Source organism: Triticum aestivum, chromosome 1D, assembly GCF_018294505.1.
Source record: "Triticum aestivum cultivar Chinese Spring chromosome 1D, IWGSC CS RefSeq v2.1, whole genome shotgun sequence".
In the NCBI taxonomy this organism is placed as follows: Eukaryota; Viridiplantae; Streptophyta; class Magnoliopsida; order Poales; family Poaceae; genus Triticum; species Triticum aestivum.
In genome coordinates, this window is record NC_057796.1 from 389,836,966 (window position 1) to 389,847,008 (window position 10,043).

Sequence of the window (10,043 nt, forward strand, 5' to 3'; positions counted from 1 at the left end):
AAAGGGGGGAGGAGCAGGAGCTCACAGCGGGTTCGAGGGGGCGGTCAGCAGGCTCGGGGACGCTCTGGAGGCGGCGAATCGTGCGACGGCGGCCGTCGGATGCAGAGGACGAGGACGACAGCGTAGTTGACGTTGCAGCACGTCCGGCGTCGCGTGTCTCGGGGCAGACGACGTAGAGGAAGAAAACTGAGCTCGGGAACACGTCCAAGGGGCTAGCGCTGGCTGGTGGCCGCGGTGGCAACGAGCGGCGTCGACGGGCTCATTCGGTCGAGCTCGAAATCAAGCAGGGGGAAGGGGAAGAGTGACCAGAGGAGGAGGGGATCGGTGCGGCGCTTCGTCCACGTCTCCTGGGCGTCGCGAGAAGGCCACGGGGGCGTGAGGCAGGCAGGGAGGAGGTGGCGGCCTCAGCGCGCGCCGTGCCTGCCTTCGCCTCTGCCTACTGGCAGAGGTTGAGGACGACTGGCAAGTCGCCAGGTGGGCTGGGCCTCCAACAGTGCTGGTCCAACTGGGTGCCAGGTAAGCTACAGGTGAGGTTCTGCCTTTTTTTTGTGTTGGTTCCTGTTTTCTATTTTATGTAATTGTTTTTGATTTAGTTTTGACACTAAACCATTTGTAAAATTCTGAACTTCTTATGGGCAATAACTGAATTATTTCAGAGACCCTCAGAAGTTTCAAAACATTTGGAGCTGTAAAAATATTTATAGAATTTTAAAGCTCCAATTCAAATACATATTGGATTAATTCAAAGCCCATTTATGTCCTGGAAAAGTGTCCAGCATTTTTGGTTTAGGTTTTCATCTTGTTCCATAAATTATGAACATTTTTGAAGGGCATTTTGGGTTCATTGAAAATATTTTTAAGTTGAACCTATTGCATTGTTTTGGTGCTAGGGGTTTGAGCAATCCCCATTTCAACTTTCAAGTAAATTTAGACATGATGCAACAACCAAGCTAGTCCAAGTGCATAGCAAGGCTAGGGATGTGACAACTCACCCCCACTAAACAAAAATCTCGTCCCGAGATTTAAGCGTAGGGTAAGATGAAAGGGGAACGCAAAGTAACATAATTTTCACGATCCAATTGTTCTTCTCGAAGATGTTGATTCATTGCATCATCTTGATCTTGACATCTTTTCTTTCGAGAGCTTCATCCAACTATGATGACGGAAGAGAGGGAAACTCTACAGGATCGATCTTCTTGAAGATCGGGCACTCAAGATCAACTCCTGGAGTGAGACGTTGGAACAACTCTTGAGTTGAGACAGTGGATGGAAAGAAAACAGATGACAAAGGTTTCAAGTAGCGAGGAGAAATTGACATGACTCCATAACGGGGCACCTTAGGAAAGGTGACTCGTAGAATTCTTCCCTTAAGTGGCAAAAGAATTACTTTTGATACAAAGATCATTGAAACTCTTTATACCAGCATAAGGCAATTTACAAATGATCGTTTGAAAGAATTCAAGAGAATGGCACACTCAATTTGGAAAGGAAACTATGGTTATAGAACAACTCGGCAAATGGAAGGCACATTCCAGTTGATACCAAGGATATAACCGAGTGACTGAGCGTGTTTTCAAGAACTTGAGCATTCCCATGTTCATCAAGGTTTTACCAACATCCATGCTGAGGATCCTGGCAACACAACATACTACCATGATGAACGGTGATGGAGGATGCAGGTGCAGAGGAGGACAACACTTTCTCAGATTTTTCCTTAGCAATGCCAAGAAAACAAAATCTGGAGGATCGACCGAGAGACATTTAGCACTCCGCTTCTAATGTTCTCCTTGACGTTCAAGGTACCACAATCATGCTTGAAAGCATCGGCATGGCCATCAAGTAAAGGTCGGACTTCGGAATACAAAGGATCCATAAGGAACAACTTCCATAATAACTCACTCGGAATCCTCATGGAGAAGATGGTCAACTTGCTCAATCAAGATACTACAATAATAGGTCTTCCAACTAGGTGTGTCGGCCAGAACATCAACCTTGTTGGAACCTACATCATAGATCCTGGAAAAGTTCCAACCATCATATCTGCCTGAGATTCAGATCTTGTTGGTAACAGGATATTCCAGACTCATCGAGTCTAGAAGAAAATGAAGGTTTGCAACACAAATCGACGAGATGACGTTGCGAGATTCTCGGGAAATGAGCTACGGTAGCAAGCTCCAAAACATGAGCTGGTTCTGCTACATACATGTGAGCATGCTGTCCCAGACAAGCATGACCACGTAGTAGTCTTATAATAAAACACTACCGAGTTCAGGTGGGGAACCATCATCGCGGATAACGAGGTCCTTGCATAAGTCATATGATTAGCTCTTATGAAAGAACTTCTTCTCCTTGAACAAATCAGTTAGTGGCTTGATGTGCTAGGAACACATATAGCATGAAGGTTGCAAGTCTCCAGACCACAGAATACTTCGCACATATGCATGACTGACTTGGGATGATTCCAAAGGAAGCAAAAACAAACTTTCTTGAGTTCACGGCGGCAACTTGCATCGATTGCACGTAGACCAGAGGAAGTCACTTCTTCCATCCAAACATATCCTTCATGAGGTAGCACAAAGAAAATGCTAGCACAGGTTTCCAACACTAACTTAATGTTCAACACGAGTCATGGAGAAGATAAGAATGTTGCCGATGGGCTCAGCAACAATTTATCAAAATTCCAATGGAGATGGAATTTCACAACTATGTGGACAAGGTTATAGCATTGGTCAGACCCAAAGAATATAATGGTGTATGCTCGAGGAAACCACCACGAGTAAGACAACATTACGAATATCGTTGGCTCTGATTTGATTTAAGGATAGCCCACACTCAAATCAAAGTTTCGACAAGACAATAGATCCAACAATTAATCACGAGGATCAATCAATGAAGATATCATCTTTCTTCAACACACTCACAAAAAGATATCCCTTAAAATGAACTAAGCTGGCAAGCTTTTATCTTCCAACTCTCCAAGTTGTTGTTTAGCTTGACCAACTAGCTCAGGGATATCCAACACAGATTCTTGGAGAAGGGGTGGTTTATAAGAATACCAACTTGATCACGAACTCAACATATCGGTCAGGTGACAACCTGGTGATACTTCTGAGAAGATATTCGGAAAATCACGAACCACCGATATGTTACTAAGCTCGAGAACAATCTTGCTTTTCAGGGCAAGACGATATGATCAACTGAGCAAGGGTTTGACAAAATCCTAACTCATTGATTGAAGAGTGCACCAGAGATAAGGACTAGGTAGCACAATCTATCTTAGAATGATGATTCAATAACCAACACGCTAAGAATGAGAATATTGTCCATTTACTACCAAGCAACGAGGTTTCTAGCAGTATTGATTTCGCACACCACGATTCACTTGTCAGTATTCCGGTTACAATAACACGGAGACCTAGGAATGAATAATGATGGCCAGAAGTATCACAGCAACAAGAATTCATAGGATGGTGTGCAATTCCTATGACCTTCTTGACATAAAGAGGGTAATACTCCAGGGTAGAATAGGACAAAAGCTGGATTGGCATTTTGATATGCGGAATACAACTGCTTTGACCCAATCCTAGAAATGGACAAGGTACTGGAGTTTGTTTCTCCTAGTCATTCCAGAATAGAATGGCTTGACAGACCACAAGAATAATAGGCATCGATAACACAAATGCACAATTACTCCTGACTATCAATTGATAGACGGGGGTTGGAATACAACTAAAGAGGAACAACCCAAAAGAACATATGATTAGCTGAGTTGTGGATGCATGGATTAGTATGTCGAACAAGTTCAACATATTTCTTCCGGATAACCCATGCAGAAAGGTAGGACTGGAAGATTCACAATGCAGAATGGAGAACTCATCAAGAGCACTCTGGTTGTGATCTTTTGGGTCAAAGGAACTTCTGCCATATTGGTTCATGGTATTGGAAGAATGATAAACCACGAACCTCGGGGACTATCGCAAGGTTACTAATATCCTAAAGGAACTAGCAAACACTATCAACATGAAGTAAGTAGAGTGAATCTTGGGTCAAGAACCCAAGAGTAGGATACCTACTACTAAATGGCATCACGAGATGCTTTCGAGAATGGTGGCCAGAATCATCACACCGGGAACACAAAACATGACTAGATTACTAGGTGACTCCCTAAGACACCTAGGGTCATAATAATAGCTCCAACATATATGTCGAGGCAATAGAGTGCCTCAACGCACCGGTAGTGTGCTTAATCTGGCCCAAAGGGACGCAAAAACAGAGGGAAAGGATTTTGCAAATGCATCAGATTGTTTAGAAACCTGGGATGACTCGGACAACATAACGGCTGTAAATGCTCAAAAAGATTTGAGACATCCTGCGAAAATGGTGGCATAACCATTCAGAATCACAATATCAAGGTTCCGAGATCAACTGTCAACACATGGAAGTAGTAGAAACTGAACTGAGGCTTCAGACCAACAATCCTACGAGTCTACGGATTAGTAACACGTGATCCTGATAGAAAGATGAGAAGCCTAGTTCTTAATCCCCGTACAAGAGAAGAGGATGACTCAGATCAGAAGACTATAAGGTAAAGGAGTAAAAAGAGCCTTACGTTCCCTTCCACAATCAATTCCCTTATATAACTAAAGCATTTCTAGACTCAACTTCGACCAGTTTGGCTTGGTAATCCTACAGGCAGTCAGGCTCTGATACCAAAGCTGTCGGGACCCCGATTCCAAGTCACATCGATCTAGCCGGTAACACCTCATATCACTTTGCGGCCTCACGCACGGTATTCCCACGGGTGTCGCCTTACCATGGCCCGGGACCATTTGCGTCTTTTGGTTCATGTATATGATAGTGTCGCTAGCATCCATATGACAGAGAACCCGGGCCGACATGACTAGTCATGAACCCAAAGTGGCACTAACTTACGGGGACAGGCATACATGAATCAACATCGAGCATGTCGGTCAGCAGCGTGCGAATCCGGGCTATAGCACTGGGCTAACAAGACTCTGGTGAACCGGGCTGTAGCAGGCTAGGCAGGACTCCGGATGTCACCGTGTGACATTTCCCCGAAGGGACAGACACAGGAACGATGTGAATCACATGCCGGCCAGTCAAGTGTTCCGGAGCAGTAGTGCTGGGCTAGCAGGACTCCGGTGAACCGGGCTGTAGCGGACTACTATGGCTCATGGAAGCACAAGACTACATTTCCCCATAAGAGAGGCTACCAAGGATAAACAACTAGGTTGTCGGATCCCACACATACCAAGCATTTCAATCATACACACAATATGCTCGATATGTGCAAATACAACATGGCATCACAACAAGACTCTACGACTCAGAGTATTTATTCACTAGGCTCCGAAGAGCCAGATATTACAAACATGGGTCTCATGACCCAACATTCAGAGCATACAAGTCAAAGCACATGCGGAAGCTTAACATGTCTGAGTACAGACATCTACAAATGAAAAAGGTTGAGAAGCCTGACTATCTACCAGATCCTGCCGAGGGCACAAGATCGTAGCTGAGGTATCAAGCTAAACGTCGAAGTCCACACGGAACTACTAGCGAGACTGACGTCTCTCTGCAAAACATAAAATAGGCAAACGTGAGTACAAATGTACCTAGCAAGACTTACATCAGAACTAGCTACATATGCATCGGTATCAACAAAGGGGGTGGTGGAGTTCAACTGCAGCAAGCCAGCTTTGACTCGGTGGCTATCCTGAACTATGACTGCAAGTAACTCTTTTGTCGTGGCGCACACGAGTCCACAAATTCACCATATCAATACTCCACTATGGATCCGCTCCCGTCTCCCTACGAGAACGCCATCCATAGCACTCACGCTTATCTTGCGCATTTTAGAGTATCCACTTTCACTTGTCTATGAACTGTTATAGGCGACCCAGAAGTCCTTTACCGCGGACACGGCTATTCGAATAGATCATATTAACCCTGCAGGGGTGTACTTCGTCACACACGCTCTCGCCACTTACCACCATCTACACGTTGTGTACCTCGGCAACCTTCAAGCGGGAGCCTGGCGAGGGAGTCGGCCATGACCTGACTAACCACACAAGTCTCTCGTCCAGGTTTATCGCCTATTCGGGTTCCATCCGCAAGGAGATCCGGCCAGCGTGTCGCTCACGGCCCCAAACGATGTGTGCAGGGTTCCCAAGCCCACCTCGATGGATGGATCTACGCTTGGTACACCGTGCCACGGTGCCTAGTCTGTCCCAAGCCCACCTGTACCGGGTAAAACTTGGTAGACTACTAACACTACCTACAAACACCAGAAACTAGTTGCAACTCCTGGACAGAGATCAGGTTGATTAATAAGTCGAGAGGGGCACTTAAGCATTCCAATGCGTGGTAGTAGCTGTTTCATGGATCACAAACACAGAACTCAGTTCCTGAGGACGGCTGCAATGAGACAACCCACCATGTACTCCTACATGGCCTCTCACCGCTACCTTTACCAAATCGTGTTCACACACTTAGCTCTCACACAGTAGGACATGTTCACAACTTTCCAATTCATTCCCGATGAATCAGACCTGACACAACTCTAAGCAATAGCAGGCATGACAAACAAGCATGAATGAGTAGGCACATCAGGGCTCAAACAACTCCTACTCATGCTAGTGGGTTTCATCTATTTACTGTGGCAATGATAGGTCATGCAGAGGATAAAGGGGTTCAGCTAACGCAGCAAGTAACAGATGAATCTTTGTTGTCCTAATGCAGTAAAAGAGAGCAGGAGCGAGAGAGTGGGATTGTATCGGAATGAGCAAGGGGGTTTTGCTTGCCTGGCACTTCTGAAGATATTATAGTTCTTCATCGGTGTCATCGAACTCATCGTCGGAACCATGTCTATCGAGAGGGGACAACCACCGGCAAACAAGGAAGAACACAATCAATGCAATGCAACAATTATGATGCATGCTAAGGCATGGCAATATGAATGTGTTTTGGCTAATGCAACTACAAACAGATGGGTTTGGGTCATTTTGATCCAAAGGTTCAATCCCAAACTCAAATTATGAATTTAAATAGTGCCTTATCATTTTTTGAACTAAACAGCAAGGTTAAGTTGTTTAGACATGCATGAAACCAGTACAGATGGATAGAATGGATTTTTCTGATCATTTTTCATATATAAATGTTTTCAATCTGAGTTATAGATTATTTTCTATGATTTTTAGAAGTTTGCTACATTTTCTGGAATTTCCTGTATAAGAATAATTCCAGTAATTAAATTACTGCGTCAGCGTTGCATCATGCTGACCTCAGCAGGTCAACAGGCGCCGTCGAGGTCAAACCTGACGTGTGGGGTCCACACGTCAGTGACTAACTAACTAACCTAAGTTAATTAGTGTTCAACTAATACTAACATAAAAGTGTGAGTGGGGGTTGGCCCACGCGTCAGTGACAGAGTGGAGGTCAAACAGGGTCAACCCGGGTCAAACTCGCCGGAGTTGACCCGGGGCTCGTCGCCGGCAGGGCCAGAGACGGCGGAGGGGCTCGGGATTCCTCCTACGGCGACCAAATGGCCAGCGGAGGGCATCTACGCGACGAGGAGGCTCGTCCGCGTCGAGTGGTGCACGCAGCAGCGGCTCCAGTGGCCTAATTCGATGGCGGCAGCGACTTGCGCGGCGGCCGGAGTTCGGGCGTCGGTGAGGACGACGCTGCGGTGCACGGGAGAAGGAGCTGGTGCGTGCGTTCGGCTCCTGAGAGCATGGTTAGCAGGCGGGTGCTACTGGGGCGAGCGGAGGAGCTCGGGAGCGCGGGGCTCGCTGGCCATGGCGATGGCCGGAGCTCGGTTTCGCGGGGGCTGTGGCTAACGGGCGAGAACGGAGGGAGTGAGAAAGGGGGAGGAGCAGGAGCTCACAACGGGTTCGAGGGGGCGGTCAGCAGGCTCGGGGACGCTCTGGAGGCGGTGAATCGTGCGACGGCGGCCGTCGGATGCAGAGGACGAGGACGACGGCGTAGTTGGCGTTGCAGTGCGGCCGGCGTCACGTGTCTCGGGGCAGACGACGTAGAGGAAGAAAACTGAGCTCGGGAACACGTCCAAGGGGCTAGAGCTGGCTGGTGGCAGCGGTGGCAACGAGCGGCGCCGACGGGCTCATTCGGTCGAGCTCGAAATCAAGCAGGGGGAAGGGGAAGAGTGACCAGAGGAGGAGGGGATCGGTGCGGGGCTTCGTCCACGTCTCCTGGGCGTCGCGGGCCACGGGGGCGTGAGGCAGGCAGGGAGGAGGTGGCGGCCTCAGCGCGCGCCGTGCCCGCCTTCGCCTCTGCCTACTGACAGAGGTTGAGGACGACTGGCAAGTCGCCAGGTGGGCTGGGCCTCCAACAGTGCTAGGCCAACTGGGTGCCAGGTAAGCTACAGGTGAGGTTCTGCCTTTTTTTTGTTTTGGTTCCTGTTTTCTATTTTATGTAATTGTTTTTGATTTAGTTTTGACACTAAACCATTTGTAAAATTCTGAACTTCTTATGGGCACTAACTGAATTATTTCAGAGACCCTCAGAAGTTTCAAAACATTTGGAGCTGTAAAAATATTTATAGAATATTAAAGCTCCAATTCAAATACATATTGGATTAATTCAAAGCCCATTTATGTCCTGGAAAAGTGTCCACCATTTTTGGTTTAGGTTTTCATCTTGTTCCATAAATTATGAACATTTTTGAAGGGCATTTTGGGTTCATTGAAAATATTTTTAAGTTGAACCTATTGCATTGTTTTGGTGCTAGGGGTTTGAGCAATCCCCATTTAAACTTTCAAGTAAATTTAGACATGATGCAACAACCAAGCTAGTCCAAGTGCATAGCAAGGCTACGGATGTGACAACAGACCGCCCGAATGTGCCGACAAATCCCGATAGGAGCTGCACATATCTCGTTCCCAGGGCACACCGGATGAGCCAGACGTCGGGTTGGCATAGACCCTGGTTGCCCAGGGGGCGTCAGACATCGCTCGGTTTGGACCAGCACTCAGAGGAGCACTGGCCTGGGGGGCTAAAATAAGGATGACCCTCGGGAGCGCGACTCCCTAGGGAAAATATATAGGTAGTGGGTAGGCAAATATAAAACCAATGTTGGGCCTTGCTGGAAGAGTTTGATTCAAAGCGAACTGTCAAGGGGTCCCCATAACACCCAACCGCCTTAGGAACGCAAAATCAAGGAACATAACACCGGTATGACGGAAACTAGGGCGGCAAGAGTGGAACAAAACACCAGGCATAAGGCCGAGCCTTCCACCCTTTACCAAGTATATAGATGCATTAATTAAATAATAGTTATTGCGATATCCCAACAAAGTTCATGATATCCATGTTCCAACATGGAACAAACTTCTTCATCTTCACCTGCAACTAGCAATGCTATAAAAGGGGCTGAGAAAAAGCGGTAACATAGCCAAACAACGGTTTGCTAGGAAGGGTGAAAAAGGATAGAGGCTGACATGGCAATCTGGGAGGCTTGAAGAGCAAGTGATAGGTAGCGCAGCATAGCGATAGAACGAACAACGAGCAAGCAAAGATAGAAGTGATATCGAAGGTAATGGTCATCTTGCCTGAAATCCCGCTAGGAAGAAGAACGAGTCCATGAAGAAGACAAACAGACATAGTCGAACGAATCCTCACAACTCCGGAACGAAACCGAAGCTAACGAGAGAAGCAAACCGGAAAGGAGCAAGCAATATGGTAAACGCACAAGCATAAACATGGCATGATGCACAACCAAGGATGATGCATGTCCGGTTTAAATATGCATGGCGTGACAAAGTGCACAAAGAATACTACAAGTTAAATGGAGCTCAATATGCAACGAGTTGCATATTGACGAAACACCACATGCAAGTATTTAGTTCGCTCTCGTTTATGTACCCAACAATATTAAATGTTGTTAAACATGGCAAGAGATGAAGCATAATAAAACTACCTTTCTAGGCAATTTAAATGGGGTCGGAAACAACAAACAACAATCCCGGAAAATCCCCATATGCATATTATGAATTTGGTACTGTTCT